Source organism: Diabrotica undecimpunctata, chromosome 4 (assembly GCF_040954645.1).
Source record: "Diabrotica undecimpunctata isolate CICGRU chromosome 4, icDiaUnde3, whole genome shotgun sequence".
Taxonomy (NCBI): Eukaryota; Metazoa; Arthropoda; class Insecta; order Coleoptera; family Chrysomelidae; genus Diabrotica; species Diabrotica undecimpunctata.
Window position 1 is genome coordinate 5,317,855 of NC_092806.1, and position 23,600 is coordinate 5,341,454.

Consider the following 23,600-nt stretch of genomic DNA (forward strand, 5'->3'; position numbering starts at 1 on the left):
CGACAATGTTGTCGCATTTTTATTAAATTTTTAGTGAACGATCAAATCTTACCAAAAATAGAACAACCATAATGAAGTATCAAATCATAAGGTATTAATTTAAACAAATGTTATAAATTTCAAACATTTTAATTGAAATGATAAACTGAGTCACTGCACAACAAAAAACAGTAACTACTGTCGTTTTTATGTAATGTCGTTTTCATTGGCTATTTATGTAGTTTGAAAATCACTTATTGCATTTTAAAAAAAATATATACAGGGTGTAATATTTAATACGAATCCCTAAATTAATTTTTCCAAAGCCAGTCCTGGAATTTTTTAGTTAGCTAATACCAGTCGAATGCTTGATAGTAGTGTACTGTATCATGTAAAAATTAAAAAAATCAAATGAGCCGTATAAACACTACAGTAAAATGAAATAAATGGTCAATTACACAAATCACCCTGTTAATTAATAAAGAAGAGGAGTTGACATTTTTTAGTGGCCACATGATATGCTCCCTGAGGGACTCTACATATGGTAGAAGAAGTTCCTCATGACTCACCCTGTATAGATATGACTCTGTCTGTCTTTTAATGTGCTTCCAGTAAGTTGTCATTCCATCGTTTTCGTGGTCTTCCTATTGATCGTCTTCCTATTGGGGAACCGTGTCTTGCCGTCTTTACTACTCTATTTGTTGTCATTCGGCTTATATGATCGTTCCATTCTACTTTTCTATTTCTTACCCAGTTCTTAATATTCTCCACTCTCCATATATATATATATATATATATATATATATATATATATATATATATATATATATATATATATATATATATCCGTCTTGATAATGGCTCCAAAATAGGTGAATTAAATTCCAAGAACATGTATTTTACTTATTTAGTACAGTTACATTTGCATAACCAATTTCAGCTCCAAAATACTTACGATATCTCCCTTGAACAATCCAATAACAACATATTACTTCCCCAAAAGGCTAAAATTCTTCCACGTCCTTTTCCCACACGAGCTCGAAGGAACGCTAGAATTTTAATCACTGCTGGAGAAAAGGGCGTGCGCGTACGAGAACCCTTCATGAAACGAACGACGTAATTACAGACACAGATCAAGATGTTAAGTGCCAAATGTGGCATTTACTCTCTTTCATTAAATGATAGAACGGCTTCATTACCACTAGCCCGAACACTCCGTTATATTGCTTTGCTTTACATACGTCTCAATTGCATTCACAGAATTTCAGTAATAATATTGCCTGCATTTCTCTATACTGTTATTTTATCATAGTAATTTGAATAGTAGAAGCACACAAAAATATTGCTAAATTATTTCACTACATTTAATGTTTTTAGACTATATTGTTACCATATTTACCAAACAATTTTTATCAATTTTGAATCCTTGAATGGCCTAATGATTTGGTTGGATTTTCTACCAAGGATAATGAAGAAATACAAATTGTTCAAATACACAATTGTTTATAAAATAGTCAGAATTCATTTTGATATTATCATTGTCTGGTGCTATTTTAACCAAATTAAATACGAATCAATTATTTATTTCTTCGTAATTTAAAAAATGTAGAGCACGTTCTTAAGCATCTACTAATCTATAAGTGTAATAATTCCGGAAGTATGTAGAGCTATATTCCAAGGATTGAAAAAAACATTCAGATAGTTATACGTCTCATTTCTTCTTATTCGAGTTTTCTTTATAATTATGTTCAGCACTGATTTAATTCAAGTTCATTGGAATCATTGGCTTGGGACTATTTTCTTGCATCCATTTTATTTTGATACACTTAATTTTGAAACACCTTCAAAATAACAGACTGAAATGACTGGAAATTCGATAGAAGATTCGCAAGCGGGCCCAGACATGAATTCACGGTATATATCGTGTCGCTCACATGATGCGAAGGCAATGAAGGCATTTTACAGACAGCCAGTGACACTCTTCGATTTACGTCGTTAACGAGTCTTTCCGCCGCTGTTAAAAAGCACTGTATCTTCTTCATTTCCCAGCTGTTTCGTCTCCTGCAAAGCTACTATGTCAAAATGGAACTTTTCGATTTCTCTCGCTAAATGTTTAAGTTTGCCTTCTCCATATGTGCTTCTTACATTCCATGTTCCTAAAAGTAAGTGTTCTTTTCGACATGTTTTCTTGTGTTTTGGTCCGGTTTTCATTTTTTTCCTTTTTTTTTATTATGGCTAACCTTTTTCTGTGCTTGTTTCGTCCACGTTATTCCAGTAGTAGAGTTAGTTGCTAGTTTTTTATGTTGTTTTGACTATTGCGCATTCTTTGTCATTTGTCATAATTTGGTATATTACTCTCTTGAAAGTTTTGGATCATTTTTCTTCTGTTTTGCTTAAAGTCTTCTTCTTCTTCTCGTGCCACTCCTAGCGGAGATTGAAAATCATCATGGCCACTGCGACTTTGTTAGCAGTGCGCCTAAAAAGTTCAATCGAACTACACCCGAACCATTCACGTAGATTACGAAGCCACGATATTTTTCTTCTTCCCACACTTCTTTTGCCCTTAATTTTGCCCTGCATGATATTTCTTAAAAGTTCGTACTTTTCACCTCTCACAATGTGCCCCAAGTATTCCATCTTCCTAGTTTTTATCTCATTTAGAATTTCGCATCTTTTGTCTAAAGTTTGGAGTACTTGCGTGTTAGTGACGCGGTCCATCCATGATATTCTGAGAATGCGCCTATAGCACCACATCTCGAAAGCTTCGATGTTTTTTGTGGTCAACTGTTTTAGTGTCCAAGCCTCCACTCCATACAATAGGGTAGAAAAGACATAACACCGCAGCATTCGTATTCGTAACTTTATATTGATATCACGATTGCAAAAGAGTTTGCGCATTCTATTAAAGACTGATCTAGCGATTTCTATTCTACATCTAATCTCTTTTGTTTGATCAGTATCGTCTGTGATCCAAGCACCTAGATATTTATAACAGGACACACGCTCAATCGTTGTATTGTCTATTACAAGATTAGCTCTGATGTTCTTTGATTTCGTGATTACCATAAATTTAGTTTTTTTCTAATTAATTTTCAAGCCGTAACTGTTACAGTATACATTGAGACTTTGAACGAGATGTTGTAGTTCTACTAGCGTTCCCGTTAGGAGAACCTTATCGTCAGCATACCTTATATTGTTGATCGTCTCACCATTTATTATCAGACCAAGATCTTTTTCCTCGAGTGCTTGTTCACAAATAGCTTCACTATACAGATTAAATAAAAGTGGCGACAAGATGCATCCCTGCCGGACTCCTCGACGGATTTGAATTTCTTCTGTTAGCCTACCCTCAACCTTCACATTTACTGTTTGATTCCAATATAGGTTGCATATAATTCGAATATCTCGGCTGTCTATATTTTTCTTTATTAGAATTTGTCTTAGTGGTTCATGTTGTACTTTGTCAAAGGCCTTTTCGAAATCAATAAAGCAGGTGTAAATTTCTTGGTTCATGTCTAAGCATCTCTGTGAGAGAACGTTCATTGCAAACAGAGCCTCCCTTGTACCCAGCCCTTTTCTGAATCCCATCTGAGTGTTACTGATGTCTACGTCTAATTTCCTATAGATCCTATTATGGATTATTTTCAGGAACAGTTTTAGAGCATGGCTCATCAAAGCTATCGTACGATATTCGCTGCATTCCCTTGTATTTGCCTTTTTTGGCAGTAGTATAAAGGTCGAACGGAGCCATTCCCTAGGTATTATTCCAGTTCTATATATTGTGTTAAATAGATCTAGGAGTATTTTAATAGATTCATCGTCCATAAGTTTGAGCAGTTCTACGGGAATTTCATCAGGACCGGGGGCCTTACCACTTTTCGCTTGTTTGATTGTATAATCTATTTCTTCTCTGATTATATCAGGCCCTGTATCATCTGTATATTCGTTTGAGATTTCTTGTCTATCTTTGTCATCAAAAAGTTGTGATATGTATTCTGTCCATCGATTCATTTTTTGTTGTAAATCTGTTATGAGTAAACCATCTGTATCTTTGATCTGTCCTGTCTGTGTTGTTCTTCTCCTTCCTGTCATTTCTTTAATCTTTTTGTGTACATTAAAAAAGTCATATTTTCGCTCCAGTTGTTCCAACTCCTGGCTTTGCTCACTTAGCCATCTTTCTCTAGCTTCTCTTATTTTCTTTTTTATCAGTTTATTTGTTTCTTTGTATCTTATCGGATTATTTGTTTTGTGTACCCTTCTTTCACACATCAACTGTAGTATTTCCTCATTCATCCATTCTTTATGTTTCCTTTCTTTCGGTGTTAAATTTTCTCTCCCTGCCAGCATTACGGCATGTTTAATATTCTCCCATTTTTGGTCTATGTTATCAGTATTTCTATTCAGTTTCTCTATATTTTGTAAATTTTCTTTGATGTTCACTATTGTTTTCTTTTATATGTTGTTCACTCAGTCTTCTCACGTCAATTTGTTTCTGTATGTGTTTTTGAATGATCTTTAGTTTTATTCTTAATGTGACTACTACAGGATTGTGATCCGAGCCTATATCTGCTCCTGGGTAGGTTTTAGCTGAGAGTATAGAGTTGCGGAATCTTTGTCTAACAAGGACAAAGTCAATTTGATTTCTGACTACTCTACCTTTGGTGTCGGAGATTTCCATGTGTACAGTCGTCTGTTAGGTAACTTGAAAAGAGTGTTAGCAACTACTAACTCCTCCGCTTGACAAAATTGTACCATACGGTCTCCTCGTTCATTTCGTTCTCCTAATCCATAGTCACCCACGTAAACGTCCACACATCCATGTCCAATTTTGGCATTAAAATCGCTTAAAGTCTAGGAAACTTGAAACTTATATGTGTTTCTCCGTCGTACTCGTATGCTTTCTCTATCACTTGTTTTAGCGTATGTATAGCTTCTATAGTGTTTCTTCCTTTTCTAAAACCGTACTGGTAATCTCCTATGCTTTGTTCTGAATATATTGTTAGTCTGTCTCTAATTATACCAGTCATTACTTTATATGTTACATTCAGTAGATTATTTGCTCGGTAGTTTTTGCATATTCTATGGTCTCCTCGTTTTGGAATTGTCATTTTTTGAGTTTGCATATTTTCTCTTTCACTTCTGTATAGGTCAATTCTTCTTCTTCATCATCTTGTTCTGTGTTCGTTATTGTTTCTCCTTCTTCTTCTCTATTCGTTTCTTCGAAATACTCCTGCCATTTTTCTGCTTCTATAGCTATATTAGCTGTCCGGTTTCGGTTACCTAGTTTTAAGTATTGGTTTTGAGTTGTGTCTTTTATTTTCTGTTTCTATCTCGTCCATAATTTCTTCTACTTTTTGATTTTTTTTATTTAAATAATTTCTTTGTCTTTTTTCTGATTGCTAGATAATAGTTGGATAAACATGTATAGATGTTTCTATAAAAGTTAGTAAATACATGACAAAAAAAATGCGTATCACGTAAATGTGCTTGGAAATCAGTTTCAATATTTTGTATAACCGAATCATGGAGAACCTATTATATTCCAAAGCGGGAATAAGCTAGTAATTGGTCGAATTTGGCTTTGTACACAGGTTTATCAGCTTTGCCCATTACTATAATTTGCGCAAATTTAAATTGAACTATCCCATTATTTATGCAGATTAATATTCGAGCACTAATTTCAATTAAATTCTGTTCGTTGTAGAACTTTTAAAAGTTTATTTTAAATTTTACTCAAATTCCCTCCGTATTCTTTTTTCCCACGAGCAGCACCTCTAGGCAATATTTATCCGTCTACGAAATTTTCTATTAAGTCCTAAAACAACGCCTATTATGCGAAGTTTTCAATTACGAAAGCTCTCGTGGATGCAGCATAAATTGCCCTCTCAAAATATTGTATATATTCTTGCAACACGTAAGCATAATATCCAGTCTAAGCTCAATAAACTCACTCGCCGCAATATGTTTTTGTTTTCCAAGTAATTTCAACTTCCATACACCACCAAACCACCGAAATAAAAAGTATCGTTATATTGTGTAAGTTTTATATATAGGGCTGGGATTTTCACTTCACGGGTTGTTAGCATCAGTTGGTTGTTGTTCTTATATAGGAGTTTATATTTAAACTTTCCGAGATGAGAAAATACCGATGTGGAGAATGATGCTTAAAGGGAACAGTAGTTTATAACCTTAATTAAGAATATATGAAATCATTATATTTTATATTCCATAATAGTTATTTCTGTACCAAGGGTATTAAATAGATGTTTATGACCAGAGAGCGACGATATTAATACACGCGGTGCATACAAACTACAATGTAGAAAAAACAAAACAGGCAATAGAGCAAAATAAGAACATGAAAGTTTTGAAGAGGAGCGTACAAAAGGGGAAAATAGAAATTAACAAACTGAGAAACAGCACTGGAGAAGAAACAACGAACAGAGATAAAATATTAAGAATAGTCGAAGAGTTCTACACAGAGTTATATAGATCAAGAAAAAAAGATAACAATACGGAACCTCCAATTACACTAAAAACTGGGGTATTAAACCAAGGATCAGATTTAATGCCCGATATAACAAAATCAGAAATCAAAGAAGCCCTGAAGAAAATGAAAAATAATCGAACCCCGGGTGAAGATGGAATAGTATCAGAAGCACTAAAAATTGGAGGGGATGTATTACTTGAACAAATTAAACAACTTTTCAATATCTGCCTTCACAGCGCCAATATTCCAACAACTGGAACAACGCTACTATGATTCTATTACACAAAGCAGGAGATAAAGCAAATTTAGAGAATTACAGACCGATTAGCCTCCTCAGCCATATATATAAGTTGTTTACGCGAATACTAGTGAAGAGAATGGAAAGAAAATTAGAGACTTATCAACCAAGGGAACAGGCAGGATTCCGAAAAAGTTACGGAACAAATGACCATCTACAAAGTATAAAAACCCTAATAGAGAAAGCAGTGGAATACAATAAACCTCTAGTTTTAATATTTATCGATTTTCACAAAGCCTTTGACACAGTTGAGCTAAGCAAAATATTACAGGCGCTTAAAGAATGCAGGCTAGATTATAGATATACTAAATTATTATACAAAATATACCTGCAGGCAACAACCACTGTCAGATTACATACTAACAGTAATCGCATAAAAATAGAACGGGGGTTTAGACAAGGAGACCCAATGTCACCTAAACTTTTTAATACGGTGCTAGAACATGCTTTTAAGAATTTGGATTGGATGACAAAGGGAATAAAAATAGATGGAGTTTATCTAAACAACTTACGTTTCGCCGATGATATACTTATAATAGCTGAAGATCTAGGTATAGCAAGAGAGATGGTACAGGAACTCGTTGTGGCTACAGAAAGTGTAGGTTTAAATATAAATATCTCGAAAACAAAAATCATGACCAATTTGGTACCCAACCAGAACATCAGTATTGGTGGAAAAGAAATAGAACTCGTAGATAGATATAAATACCTGGGACATGAAATTATGATTGGCAGGGATAACCAGACTCATGAACTGAAGAGAAGAATCGGCCTTGGGTGGGCAGCATTTGGAAAACTGAGAGAAACTTTTAAAAGTGAGCTGCCCACATGCCTAAAGAGAAAGGTATTTGATCAGTGCGTCCTCCCAGTCTTGACGTACGGAGCAGAAACACTTACCTTAACAAAAGCAGCAGCTACCAAACTGAGAGTCACGCAGAGAAGAATGGAGCGGTCCATGTTAGGAATAACTCTGCGAGACAGAATAACCAACGAAGACATCAGGAGAAGAACCGGAGTGACTGACATCATCGAGAAGATAGCCGGACTAAATTGGAGATGGGCAGGACACATAGCTAGAATGACAGATGGGCGATGGACAAAGAGGTTATTGGAATGGAGGCCAAGGGAAGACAAGAGAAGCGTCGGTCGACCACCTACAAGATGGACTGACGCTTTAAGAAGACTCAATAAAAACTGGATGAGAGCGGCGCAAGATAGACGGGGTTGGAAACATGAGGAAGAGGCCTATGTTCAGCAGTGGACTCTTGAGGCTGGATGATGATACAAACTTTTATGTCACTAGTTCGTTATTGCATCTACAAATAAATATGTTCTAAAAAATTCGAAAATTCGATTTCATTTTGACAATATATTTACTATATAAGACCATAATACGACCAGCAGTCGCGTATGGAAACGAATGATATATGGCCCTTGCAGAGACAGCGTGACAAACGAATGGAGGGGCAGATACAATAACAAACTAGAGTCTCTATTCGGAAAAGAAAATCTAGTCAGATATATAAAGGCCAATAGACTCAGATGGGCAGGACATGTGATACGCAGTAACGACAATCGCCTTATAAACAATGTGTTCTGGTAAAGGCCAGAGGGAAGAAGGTCTGTAGGGCGGCCTAGAAAAAGGTGGAAAAATGCAGTCAAAGAAGATCTAGAGAAAATGGAAGTGCGACAATGGGAATTACTGGCACAGGACCGACAAACATGGAAGGCAATAGTAAACGCGGCAAAGACGCACGAAGAGTTGTAGCGCCATTGATGATGATGATGATGATGATGATGATGATGATGATGAATATATTTACTAGTATACATTTTATCGACTGTGTTATGTTGCTACGCTACGGAAATGCGGTCAAACGTGTCAAACTAAAACCGTAAAAATGCAAGATATTTTTAAGATCAATAATGTAATCTAAATATCACCGGATCCTTTCAGAATTGCCAGTTTTATGTGAATTATAAATGTTTTGAAATGTTGTTAAATAAAGATGTTTCTAATAAGTTATCTTTTTGTTTGTATCTCTACGCCTGTGGGCCATAAAGTACACTATTACGTAGTCGGTAACTAAGCAATAAAAACACAATAATAAACTAGTATGACATAAAATATTATAAGGTAATATATGTAACATTTTTTTATAATTAAAATAGTAAATAATTCTTAATCCCTTTACCCCTGTTGCTGATACGCCCGTGGCCATATAAGCAAATAGATATGCGAGTAGGCTTGCCCACTCTTAGCAAATTTTATTGGAACATACCGACTATCACGGAGCATTAAAAGATGCCGAAGTAGAATATTTTATGGTAGAGCTTTGTTGACCCTTCTCGGTTCCAGGCGGGTCTTTTTTGATAACTATGGTAAACACAGTCGTAAACGCTCTTTATAGTATCTTTTTATAGAGCCTAATTCAAAAGGTTCCATAATTTCTTACAGTTTCCAACGACAAGAGTCCCGTTACTTACCTAGAACTTTTATATGTTCGGGAATCTTCCTAGAGATTAGAACAGCCTGGCGTTCTTTTAGGCAAGTTGTCATTTTTGAGTGGGCGATATCCTACTTTTTTTTGGAATCTTGTTAAATTTTGAGAGGAAGAAAAAAACTCTGGGCAGGACAGTCTTCGAGTGATGCTTGCTTATCTTACCGTTCTCTGTGATTTTTTTCTTTAAGTGTGTATACACTTAAATCTTTGAAATATCTTAATCTAAGATTATGATAATCCTAATAGATTAAATATTGTTATAAAGTATCATTCATTTTGATTAACTTCAGTGCTTGATACTAGTAAAGTATAGTAGAATCAGTGAAATAGTGCAGCAGTCATCGAGATTTATTGTAAGTTATCGTAATTATCCATATTACCTTCAATTATCTGGGCGAATAATATTGTAATCATATTACCCAATCCTGTACGAATCTGCGTCTACCATTTCTTCACCTGTAGTTAAGGTTAACTACCGATTTATCAATTCAATTAAGAAATCAGTTATTAAGAACTTCTCGCAAATAATAATTACGAACATTCAATATTCAGTAAGAACAGTTAATTAAACTAAAAACCGTGCGAGACAGACAGTTAACTTAGACCAAGTGCAGGTTGGTTTCATTTTTATACTAGAGAATTCTTGTAATCTTTTTGTATTCTTTTGAATTTAAAGTTAATTAATTTTGTTTTATTTGCTACAATTTATATGCATTTTTAAATTTACTGTACCCGTTATCTCAAGATAAGCCCATAAACAGCGAAGAGAGATTTCTTTAATCATCTTTAGTCGAATTTTTTTAAATACTACCAGGCTCTCTTCGCTGGTAATTTAATTTGTGCATGATTTTATTATATTGTATCTGTAAAGATATTTCTTGATCATAATACTGTTTTCTTCCATATGTATACAACCATTTATTAATTGATGGTGCATTTTTTTTACTTGTTTACATTCAGCCGAGTATATAATTATGTTGTTGAATATATTGTTTTGTTTTATTCATGAATTTTATTTCTCGACTCCTAATAAGTTTCCTAATAAAATAGTACCTCTGAATATTGGCTTATTACATTAAATTATTATAATACCTTCGACTAGGAGAAAGATCAGGTTGATTAAGGCTGTTTTATCGGTGCACCAAAACCTAGGGACAGTGTTTTCTCTGTTATTTACCGACAAAATGTCTTGAAATTTGGACACGTTATTCGAAATTATGTTGCCTTTAAAATGATGGTTTTACTTTTTTTTTATTTTTTTGAAACTTCTGTTGAAAAATTGGATTATACTGTTTAACGTTCTATTATAACCAGACTTTTTACGCCCATCACTTGAAAGAGTTTTTTTTCTGTAATCGTTGATTTTTGTTTCACCTTTCTGTGTCCAGTACTAATCGAGAAAAGCGTGTTCCAACTTTGACGAAAATTGCTAAAAATACTAAAATCTAATAGTGAAACGTGTTACTCATCATTGGCGATTAGTTTCATCGTTATCGCTTTCGTGACGTCAAATATCATGAACGTACGGTCAGTTAGTTCGTGTTAAAACTAATTTGAATGGAAAATAATGTATTTGTTGTCATTAAACTACCCGTCGGCCGGCGGCACTAAGTAAAGATGGTCTGGCGTAAGCAATGTAGAAAAGTAAGTGATACGCCAATTTCAAATCGCAGTGTGCTTGAACTGCTAAAACAGCCTTAAGTTTCTTGGGTAAATAGGTGGACGAAGTCCACCTAATATATTTATTATTTGTTTATGTAGTGTGTTGAGAAAATTTATTTAATAATTAACTGTTGATATCTTTCCTTGGATTTGGTCTCAAAACCTAAATATCTTTCCTTACCTCTTTTAGTTTCTAAGGTTTCTTAATTTTCACCTTGAACCCCAAAAGTTTAAGTGGCGCCCTTTTTCTATCTTATCTTATCCTTGGTAATTTTACCCATCTATCTATTTGTTTATTTCTGTATCTTTTCTAATATATCCTATCCTGTCCTATCTTTATTTATTTTGTCCGTTGGACCCATTCCCAGTTTCAAAAGCTAGTTTCGATCCCACGACTCGGTCTCCACCAAACATCTGACTGTCGTCCGCAGTGTCTACATTGGTGATCTTTCTAGCACCATCCAAAAAAGGTTTCTGAGCTTACATATATATAGTACATTTGCGGCTATTTTAAATTAGAGATGATTTACCAAGAATCTGTAATTCGTAGAAAAAAATGTTTCAAATAAAAAAGTATTATAAAAACACTTTTATAAAAACTGAGTTTCTTCTCGACAAAATACAAAAACTGAATACGAAAGCTGCACTCTTTGCCTTTAAAACACATCTCGAATTTTGTCGACAGGACGTTTGGATCAAAAGATATCGAATTTTTACCGTCCAGCTGATACAAATTTTATTGAACATCGATTTCGCTCGCGTAACTGACATGCAAAATCGACGATCGCTTCAAACGTTGTTTCTAAGAGAACGGTTAATTTTACAGAAAAAAATGCTTATAAACATTTTTGTTTAAAATTATCTCAGCTACATTTTTTATTTGAAACATTTTTTACCGGTGTACACATTCTTGGTAAATCGATTTTTTCGCGTTTTTACCCCCCTGTGGAGGGAGTTTTAGAGGAAAGCACGGAGGTAAAAGTGGTAAACTTTTATGCATCTTTTTTGAAGTCCTAAAATTAACATTCTCTGCAAAATTCAGCTTGGTCGTATGATTTTTAGGGCTCAACTCTCTTCTTCTTCTTCATGTGCCCAGCTCGATTATCGAGCGTTGGCTATCAAATTGGCTATAGTAATTTTGTTGACGGCAGCTCGGAAAAGAGATGCGGAGTATCTGTTAAACCAATCTCTCAGGTTTCTAAGCCATGACGTTCTTCTTCGACCTGGCCCTCTTCTTCCTTCTACCTTGCCTTGTATTATTAAATGGAGTATATTATATCTCTCTGGGTGGCGCATAACATGGCCAAAATATTCAAGTTTGCGATTTTTAACTGTTTTGACGACTTCCGTAACTTTTCCCATCCGATGCAAAACAACTTCGTTACGAACTCTATCCACCCAACTTATTCGTAAGATTCTCCGATACACCCAGATTTCAAAGGCTTCCAGTTTCTGAAGAAGTGTATCCGTCAAAGTCCAACCTTCGACACCATACAAAAGAGTAGAGAAACATCTCACTAACCTAATTTTCAGACTTAAAGTAATATTGTTTCCACATAACAGTTTCTTCATCTTAAAGAATGCAGCTCTGGCCTTCTCTATCCGTATTCTAATTTCTTTGCTCAACTCTCTGACGACTGGAATTTTAAAAAAGAAAAAGATAATAATTTAAAAAAACATTTTAATTTTATAAATGATGTGGGGATCTAAATTTTAGTCTTCTCATGATAAAATACAACTTTGGCTGATCTCATTCAATCTTTTCATAAAAAGTCCTAAAGAACAAACCGTTTGTTCTGTTGAATAAAAAAGACTGTTCAGTATAAATTACCCAGCGCTTGCCAGCAGTTTTCGGTTGAAAAGATCAGATGTACAGAATACGCATTGAATGCCAGCCTGTAGTGTAATTGTTCTCCATAAATCCGAAGCAGATTTTCTTTCGTACGCCGATTTAAACGGCCGTCTATTTGACGAATTTTCAACTTTCTCTCTACAATAGTGAAAAACCGAGAAATGACCGAACAAATTCCAGACTCGACCCGCCCATTGTGCTAACACGACAAAAGATTCACTGTTTTGTGCTGAAAATTCAAAAGAAAATCGCATTTGTTGTAGAGAATTGTTTTCACGTTTGATTTTCAACAACCCCCCAGAGAGACGGCAGTATTCAGGAGCTGCTCGTTCGTATATGACGGCAAAAGACTTTTGTGCCCCAAACAGAACGTCGATAAAAATAAAAATCAAAACACAATTACTGGTTTTTATGCGCAATTCAACCGAATGAATACTGTACGTGCCTGGTAAGGTCTGAAATTCTTTAAAAGGATATACAATTGCAGTTCAGATAGAATGTTTTTTGAGAAGTTATTTCTATTTGTGAATAAAAGTTCTCTTGATATAGATAAGGCTTTTATCACTGCAGAAATGATAAAATATAAATGAGAAAACAAAATGGATATAATAGTGAATTTTGCAATTATATCCTTATTGTTTTTAGTTCAATAGAGTGGACTGTATGAAAATGGTTAACTTTTATTGATATACCATGCGGTCCATATGTATGGAATAAATTCATTTTTAGCGTTATTATGTACTATCTGAAAAAAACCTGAAACAGGTCGATTTTTATTCTTAAATTGACAATTTACAGTATGAAAATAGTATCCCCTTCCAGCATCCCCTTTGAATTATAAGCACCTCCTCGAAAACTTTAAATAACAAAGGGGTCGTGTGGCACCTTGTTAGAAAGGGATTTTTAGTCCTCTGACTTAGCAATATAAAGTTTTTTGAGTTTGTGCAATCATAACTGAGAAAATTGGTTATATTTTCTCCTCCGTGTTTTAGAAGCTCGTTGGTTATTCCGTCTGGTCCTGGTGACTTTATATTTTTGAGTGAATTTATGGCTACCTCTACTTCCTGAAAACTGATTTCTATTTCGTGTATTAATTCGGGTACGTTATTGTGTTGATTATTATATACAGTTATTTTGTAATTAATTTATTTATTGTCCGAAATCAGCTTTAATCAAATTTATAATTCAGCAAACCATAAAGCCTCCGTTCGTCTTTGAATCTTTGATAAACAACAATTATTGGTCCGAGAATTAATATTATTATTGCAAACCCTTCCGTATCCGCATTGACGAATTGGGCACGAATGCTAAGTAATTATATCAATTATTCACGGCGAAACAAGGAAGGAACAAGTTGCTGAATTTGAGTTGTGGCTTAACAATTACATCAACGACCACCCAAATTTAATCAGTTGTCTAAAGACGTACAAACACAACGTTCTGCTAACATAGAGGCGGTAGTCAGTTACATCAATAATTCAAATAGTTAAAAAAATATTATTAGTGAAGTAAAAGATTATCACTTCATAATCTCATCAATATAGGTATATATATATGAAAAACAACATAAATGGCAGGTTTTTAAGAGACATAGAAATGAGGTAGTAAATATGTTAAAGCTAAAAAAAGAGCGGTTCTATTTTAACAAAATATTCTGAATTTTAAGAATCACTTCGAGTACTTTCATAAAAAAATATCAAAAAACTTTATTTTCTGAGTAGAATATCTCAAAATTTGTCAACGGAGTCAAAAATAACAGTATATGCAACAATTATTCAACCTCATTTTGACTATTGCTCATCAATCTTATATTTATTTAACCTTAACAAACTTAACATGCTATCAAAATTACAGAACCGTGGAGTGAGAATAATTCTTAAAACAAATCGCCGTACCCCAATTGGGACGATGTTAAATACTCTAAATTGGTTCTCTGTTGAAAATAGACTGTTTTATTTCATCATGATTTTGGTCTTCAAAATAGTAAATGACTTATCACCTGAATATTTCCAAGAATTCATTTCTTTCAACAAAAGTATTCATTCTTATAATACCCGAGGTTTAGATGACATATCTGTACCTAAAACTATGTATAAAAGTACGATAAATTCGCTCTTTTTTAAAGGCTTCCTTAAATTTAATTCAGTTACCTATATATATATATATATATATATATATATATATATATATATATATATATATATATATATATATATATATATATATATATATATATATATATATATATATATATATATATATATATATATATATATATATATTTAGGGATTCTACAGTATTCACTGCCTTCCCTCGCTCAACCGTTTCCATCTCTCTCTGTTGTTCCATTCTCCATCGTTTAGTCCTCTCTTACTCATGGCGTCGTCTACTTCGTTCCTCCAGGATTTTCGGGGTCGTCCTCTTTTCCTCCTTCCTATGGGGCTCCATTCGGTTATTTTCTTTATCCATCTGCTGTCGCTAGTTCTTCTTACATGTCCATACCACTTTAGTCTTTTTTGTTCTATATATGTTAGTATGTCTGTTTCTATTGATGTTCTTTGCTTTATTTCGTCATTACTTCTCCTATCCATTCTTGTTACTCTGCAGCATCTTCGCAGGCATTCCATCTCTGTTGCTACTATCTTACTGCTATTTTTCTTGTTTATGATCCAATTTTCAGCCCCATATGTCATAATACTTCGCACTAATGTTTTATAAATCTGCGTTTTTGTCTTCATATTTAGGTGTCTATCCCACCATACTGAGTTAAGTTGTCGGATTGCTGTTCTTGTTTGTCCTAATCTTTGTGTAATTTCTTCCTCTGTTGTTGCCTTTTTCGTGATTATAAACCCCAGGTATTTGAATTTATCCTTTCCTTTGATTGTTACGTTGTCATCAATCTGTAGATCTTCTATGTCTTCTTCACTTGTAGATAGGTACTCTGTTTTCGCGAGGTTAATATCTAGGCCAGCCTTGGTATATTCTTCTTGTAGTTTCTTCATCATGTAGCTGAGGTCGTCTTGGTCTTGTGCAATCACTACTTGATCGTCTACAAAACGTTACCTAATCAGTTACCTACATCTGTAAAAAAATTTACTAGTCTCAATAATTTCAAAATGTTACTTAAACAGTATATCAAAAATGTATAGTGTACTTTCTTTATATTGTATGTATATTAGGTTTTTTTTTCTATTTAAATAAAGATCTATCTATCTATCTATATTTTTCAGGTACCAAATGTAATGTTTTAACATGTAGGGCCTTTTTACTTGAGTTATAAGTTAAGTAATATACTAGCAGTACTTTATACCATTCATTCTGATCACTTTTTATATCAAATATACAATTACATACATAATTAACATTTCACTCTGTAATAATTCATATATATATTCACAATACTACAGTGACGTCCACACCTTTTTAAAACAACTGCTTTCACTAAGATCATCATTCCCCTCCATTTTCCTTTACAGTTTACTTTATTTCCCTTATCCACACATGCTCTCCTCAGGTTATGGTTTCGGACCTATGGAGATCTCATTCTCTTAGCTAGCCTTTTCTCGTCTCACATTAACAATCAAACATCACATATTACAACTTTAGCCAAAGAGCCATCTGTATTTAGTTTCAAACATATACATCCAGTAAGTATTAACCACACTTTTTGTAATGACCTTGGTCAAATTTGATTTAATTACAGTGGTTATACTTTTTTAGGATAGCACTGATGATGGATTTCGAAAACGTTCTGTGACGTAGCCCGATAGGGTTTTTATTATACCTTTTATAAAGGAATATTTTAATAAATTTTTGACATACCTTTATTAAATCGAGATCTTTAAAATACTTTGTGATGTTTTTATGGAACACTTCTTTACTATGTTTATTCTGTAATAAGAGAGGATTGTGTTTTATTTTAGTTAATAGCTGCTATTATAATTTAGTCCAGTTAGAAAATTGTTTATTCCTGGCTGATATTTACTTTTCAGGTTTAACTAAAATGTTAACTCGAACTTGTATTATTCCACCGCCAAATTATAACAACTTCCAGTCTGCTTTGCTATCGCGGATATTAATTAACAGTGTAAACATGGTTATGTATTTCTTTTACAAAGCCAGACCATTTTCACAGTGGGGCCTTTATAAATTATTAAATTCGCCGCATTTCCTCCCCCGAGATGATGAATACGCTGCTGAGGAGTGCAAATTTGATTTAGGCATTCAATTTGTCAACCAGCGAATTGATTTATGCCGCATTTTAGTGTTTGTTATTTGCGATAGGTTATGAAAATATTTTAAATGTGACACCATTTCAGCATTTGTTTGTTATTTCGGTCGTACAAATACCGGCAATGGTATTATACGTTACTAATTTGATTTATTGGGAGTATAATACTAAAACCATGAAAACTCAGTGAAGTACGAATATGTTATCAATTTAGGATTTTGTGTTTTAGCGGATTGAATATCATAAATCTGATTACCCAGAGAATAACAATATAGGATAAAGTAATTGATATGTGGACACATAGAAAAAAGATAAAGAAATCAGTTTTATTCGGGCTACGTAGATGACAATATCTTGAGTAGTTTGAAGCATGTTTAAAATTTCTTTAAATTATTCCCCTTAGGAAATTACTTTCACGCCGCCTATGTCTATATGTTTTGTTAAAAGCCTTAAAATTAACCCAAAAGCAACGAGCGATTTGTCACGCTTTTTTTTAACAAGGAAATATTTCTCCAAATGTTCTCTGCTCTTTTTATCTATCATTTGTTAAATAGAAACCTTTCCTGGTAACAAAGACATCAGCTTCTATTGTCAAATACTCTGCCTACCTTCTAAGAAATGCAGAGGAGTTGGTTTTCGGTGAAATTATAATTCCTGTCAAGAGAGAGTGTTTAGGTTACAAAAATGACCACACTAGCCTTGCCATTTAAATATCATTTTTGCGTGGCACTCTTCGGCCAATACTCCCACTCCTTTTTTATCCGTAGCTTATCTAAGATCAGAATTCGAATTCGTTTCGAGTTGGTTCTTGTGGCAAGCGGTTTGTCTCCATCAAACGGCGACCAATTCGAAGAAACGAAGTCACTTCTGTTTGCCGATCATTAGTCTCATTATTCGTCTTTTCATTCGTCACTACTGTTCACTACTACCTGTATTACCTGCTGTTTATCTTTCTTCCTCTTCGTCTGCCTAAATCAATTTGAGAGATTACGGATTGAAGATCGTAATTCGCTACCGTACCTGCAGTCCCAAGTACTTGTTGCGAGGACGGCGTGTCGGGTGTTTTCATTGAGAGCGTTCTACCAAAGAACGTCACCACCTGTGCCTACCTGTTGCCTGTTGAATTGTGAGTACCTATATTTTTATTGACTAAAGCTCATCTTCGCTACCTAAATCATAAGAAGTTGATTTACAACATTCAGTTCAGTGACTTTGCTATTTATGGTTAACTCTAACCGAATGAACTATTACGAGTATAAACTCTGGGTGGGTCTTGGCTAACTGTACAACTTGTTTCCAATTTGTTCGGTCTTCCATCAACCTAGGGTCAAATGGAATGTTCATTTTCCGGAGATCTGCTTGGATGTTATCTCTCCATCGCATTCTGGGACGTTGTAACGATAATATTTTGCCTACCTCAGGGTAAGAATATGGGGTAGAAAATTGGGGACAGAAACTATGGAGGCGAAGATAGGGCAAGCAAAATAATTCGAAACGTATGCGAACGGCACTCAGGGGGTTGTTGGAGAGCTGGAGTCGTAAATAAGTGAATGGCAAGGGGGTTGAGATTGGGGTAACTACCAAAATATGAAAACAAGGGGTTACTTACATAAATCTCCTGGACAAATGGACAAAAAAAGACAAGAAGAAATACCTCTAGCTATTTAAAAGGGACGCCGCTTCGAGAAAACTTCCTGCTGGAGGAAAGAAAGTTTCTTCCTTCCTAAAAAGTAAACATACAAAAAGGTTAGGAGATTTTCTAAAATAAAAACAAAAATGGATCAGAGCAATAAATTAAACATTTATTTGTGTCTCTAACAAACAGTTACAAAAATATAAATTGCACCAAAAATATACTATATAAATAGTTGCCAAATACAGAATAAAAAAACTTACATGTATCCGTTTACAAACTCCGTTTACAAAGGGGTTGGAGATACTACAAAAACTTACAAATGTTACCGCACAGAGATTAATCTTTTTTTTAAAACAAACAAAACAAATTAATATCGAAACAAATAAAGCTAGCTGTCATATGTTAACATTAAATTAAAAAAAAACAATTAAAATGACAGCTAAGTTAAACCATAAAATTTACAATTTATTAAATATTACAATTCCTTTAAATTTTAATGAAAGCAATTATTAATAATTATCAAAAAAAGAAGGAGTCTGTCTTTTCTTTAAAATTTAAAATGTTAATTGTTACCTTAATTTCACTTGTTTCGCACTTTCAAAAAAAATTTTTAACATCTATGGAACACCTATCTGGACATATTCTCCAACAGGGCCAAAACAACCATTTCCATACTGACCATACTCAGGGACGAACAATCAAGAGATGTAGAATTATGTTCTATGGAGGAAGCAAGCTGACAACGGGGACATCCTATATAAACATTTTACAAAATTTCTTCAGTTCCGGTGCACAAATCTTAGAGTAATCGGTGATTACTCTGTTCTAATCTGCCATTATGCAAAGAGTATTATCACCTTAACCGGTCTTAACACATAACACAAAAAAATTGAATCAACGCGCGATTCCTAATTACCGAAACATCTTTCTACTCTGACTTCTCTTGCTTCACTCCTCGATGCCTTACATTTTACAAATTTCAACGCAAAATAAATTCCCCTCGCGTCTCAAAGCTAGTTTTTGTGGTCTATGAGCCTAAACAAACAATCTACCCTCTTTTGACCTCGTTCTTAGCAACGAACCGACAAAAAAAACATTGAAATATTCCCAGTTTATTACGTATTAGAAAAATTGTATTACCTGACTTGCAATATTATATTAGGGGACTCGAATGTAAACAAATGACAAAAACAACTGAATACCAAAACTTGATATTTAGAATCTCAACTTAAAATGCCATAATATATTGATCGTTTTTACATTCCCTTTTAAAAGACAAACGCAGATTTTCTGGTAATTTTTAATGCGTACTAATGGGATAAACTAACAGGGACGTATTATAAAATTTAAAACGCTACAACGTCCGAGTGGTCTTTTGCCTGTGGGAATCTCCTCCCATACCAGTTTTACAAGTCTCTCGTTATGCAGTATGTGCACGTAGCCTGCCCATCTTGGTCGCTGTGATTTAATTTCTTGGACAATATCGGCGTCATTGTAGAGTGCTTTTAATTCGATATTGGTTCTGATCTTATACTGGTTTGTGGTGATGTCATGGTGAGGTCCGAAAATTTTTTCTGAGTATTTTTCGTTCAAAGGGTCTAAGCTTTTCTTCGTATAAACTTACGATATAATATATACGTATAAATTACGAACAATTTGTTTTATATTAATGTAGGTTATATTTATGATAAATGTTATGCATAGATTTGAGGTGATCAAGTTCAAAAAAATTTAGTAAATGTTTACGTATTCTCAAGGCATAATAATAACTTATTTGACGAATATTGACAATTATAATATTCCTTGTTTTTTTTTCTATTCTTGAGAATACTACATTATTCAGAATTATTTTTCAAAAAAGATATTTTTTGCTGTATTCGATAATAAATTGTGCAATCACCTATCTCGTGCAATTTAACTGTGCAGTAAAAATTGTTATAGTGCATTTTTTTTACTACTATACCTCAATATAACTCTGTTGATGAACTATTTTTTGTTATGATATCAATTTATATTTTTGTGTATGGAGTATCTCTTTCAGACATTCGCCTTTTTATCACCTTTCTTAAATATTAGGATGAATTCGAGTTGTATCGTGTATCAAAGAACTTTCTTATATTCGCTATTTCATTTAAGACTTTAGCACAAATTAGCACTTATTATGGAAAAATTTAGTAATTTTTTATTAGTTTTTTTTTTGTAAATATTATGATAAAAACAATCGATGACTTTTACAAATAGTTTTGATAAAGATATGTGAATGATTAAGTTCTATAAGAGAAGCACTCACTCATAATTGTTTATTTAGGTGCTGGCTTAATTTTTAATATGAAAATAAGTTATATGTAAATTTATCAATTAATATAAATACTATGTGTGTATGCAATCAAATTACGGTACCTGTGATGTTGATGTAGTACTTCTTCTTCTTCCTCAGTGCACTGGGTGGATTCGGGAACAAAATCTTCTCACAAGGTCACGTGTCCGGTTACATAAAATACTGGAGTGTTTGTCGCGCCGATTTATACAGGACTATCTTTTAAACTAAGATTGAAAATGCGTGTCGTCCCGTAGCTTGCTCCCTTAAGACTAGGGGGGGACTGTACAGGTCCGTATTAATTCACGATGACAAGACATACACACACGTTAAGTAAATAATTAAATATAAAAATAAAATAATAAAAATTATTAATAAAAAACTGAGAATATATGTGGAGGGACGTAACAATATGGAATCCCTATCGAAACGTCAACTCACAAATAAAAGCTTTTAATAATATCTAGTTTCAAATGAACCTATTCCTAGAAACTTTTGTTAATATAAATATAGTCTATTTCATTTTTAGTTGTTTAGTATCCGCAATAGTTCATCTCTTAAAGATAATAATTTATATTCGTACATGGACCACCTATATATTCCATTATGGAAAAAGAAATGTCTTCTAAAATACTTTGCATAATTTGTAGTCCCAAACATTGTTCTAGAAATCCATATTCTAAAACATGTACCTCTTTGCTTTTCTCACCTCAAGTAAGTTAATATTAAACCGAGTTTCCAAGACGCGATTGATGTTGGGCTGTGTTAAAACGACGGATATTGAGCTGCACGAATCACGAAGGACGGCAAACATGTTTATTAGTTTAGGCCTGTTATTTCTTGAGATCCCGAGATACCTATAAAGGGATAACTGTATGTACAGGAGAAATATTCTTGTCTGTTTGTCCAGAGCTCGATTGTGTTTACCCGTATTAGGAAACATTGCATAAACAACAAGGAGCAAGATATATGCGATTTTGCTATAAGGTAAAACCGTACAGTAAACTTCACAAAGTGAAATTATTAGTTCTAAATTGATTTCCTGGTAATATATATTAGATTTTTAGTGATTGTTTAATTGCGAATAAACCTTAATTACACAACAAACTTTTACTTAACCGTCCAAAGCAAAATCCTTTTAAAATACTTTTTTTCTTTAATTTAATAAACATAAAATATATTAAATATTGAATGGGTTGCATATGTGAGTCCATTTTAATTTAGGTAAAGAGAAATAAATAGAAAGACAATCAATTCATTCTACCACGGACGATGGGTTTCACATGCTACAATTTACTATGCTTTCTTAGCGTGCGTTCATAACACGGCGCCGACCCTCGCTCGGTCCATGGGATGGTATCATTTAATCGATTTTCGGTACAATAAATGCATTACTTTAAATGCGAGCGTTCGCCGTCAGTGCTATGCTCCAGGAGAGGAGACGGTGCGATGGTCTCCGTTATGAACGCACCCTTAGGTCTCCGGTACGGTACTGAGAAGAGCTCATGGAATAAGGAGAAGTAGTAGATAATATCATTCTTGGAATTCTAAATGCATCCATTCTCTAAGTATGGCCCAACTAGATGTATTTGCGTTTTGATTACACAATATTAGGTTCTCGAGAGAGTGCAACCAAGTCTTCATTTTGTTCATTGTCCATTTCTGTTCTTCCTACTAAAGATTTTGCGCAGTACTTCTCGTTCCCAAACCAATAGCATCTCTTGGGGTTGTTTTTTTGTTTTTCCCTAAGAAGCATTTGTCATGATATTATTATGGTGACGGATCATCACAGTCTTGTAGCAACATTTTTTATCGACATCGATTCCTTTTGTTAAACTATTGTTTATCTTAAGTTTATTAACTTTGGGAAGGTTAACTTTGTCCTTCTGATCAGTATTTATTATATTTTGTAGTTATTGTGCGTTGCTTGCTATTAGGACAGCATCATCAGCGTACCTGATGTAGTCTATGCTGGTTCCGTTAATCTTGATTCCACCTTGAACCTCGTATAATGCTTTTCTGAATATAGATTCCGAATACATATTAAATAATAGTGGTGATAATACGCAACCTTGTCGCATTCGTCGCCGGATTCGTATATCTTCGGATGTTGTGTGATCTATTTGAATTGTTGCCGTTTGGTGCCAATATAGTTCTGAGATAATTCGCAAGTCTTGTTCGTCAATTGCAGTTGTTCTCAGAATTTCGATCATCTTTTGATGGTTAACGCAGTCAAAGGCTTTTCGATAATCAATAAAACATGCATATACATCTACATTCAAGTCTTTGCATCGTTGTGTTAAGACATATTTAAGGCAAAAAGGCTTTTTAAGGCTATTTAGGGCTTCTCGTATTCCCAATCCATTTCGAAACCGGAATTGAGTGTCACTCATCTGAAATTCACACTTCTTGTAAATTTGCGTATGAATGATTCTCAGAAAAGTTTTATGGACATGAAACATCATGCTTACTGTTCAATAGTCATCGCAATGTGGGGCATTGGATTTTTTTGGTAATATGATCGGTGGCTTTTCCGTTTTTCTGAGCTTTTACTGCATAAATAATTTCTTCTTTTGTTATTTTTGGACATTTTTCATTTATTCGATCATCCGTGGGTGGTGGAGAACAAGG

General features: G+C 33.9%; 1 protein-coding gene across 4 annotated transcripts in view; it reads right to left on the reverse strand.

Annotated features, from left to right (window-relative positions):
- The window catches only part of Cad87A (cadherin 87A), a 722,801-nt gene that overhangs the window by 513,604 nt on the left and 185,597 nt on the right, over positions 1–23,600 (reverse strand). The window lies entirely within an intron of this gene.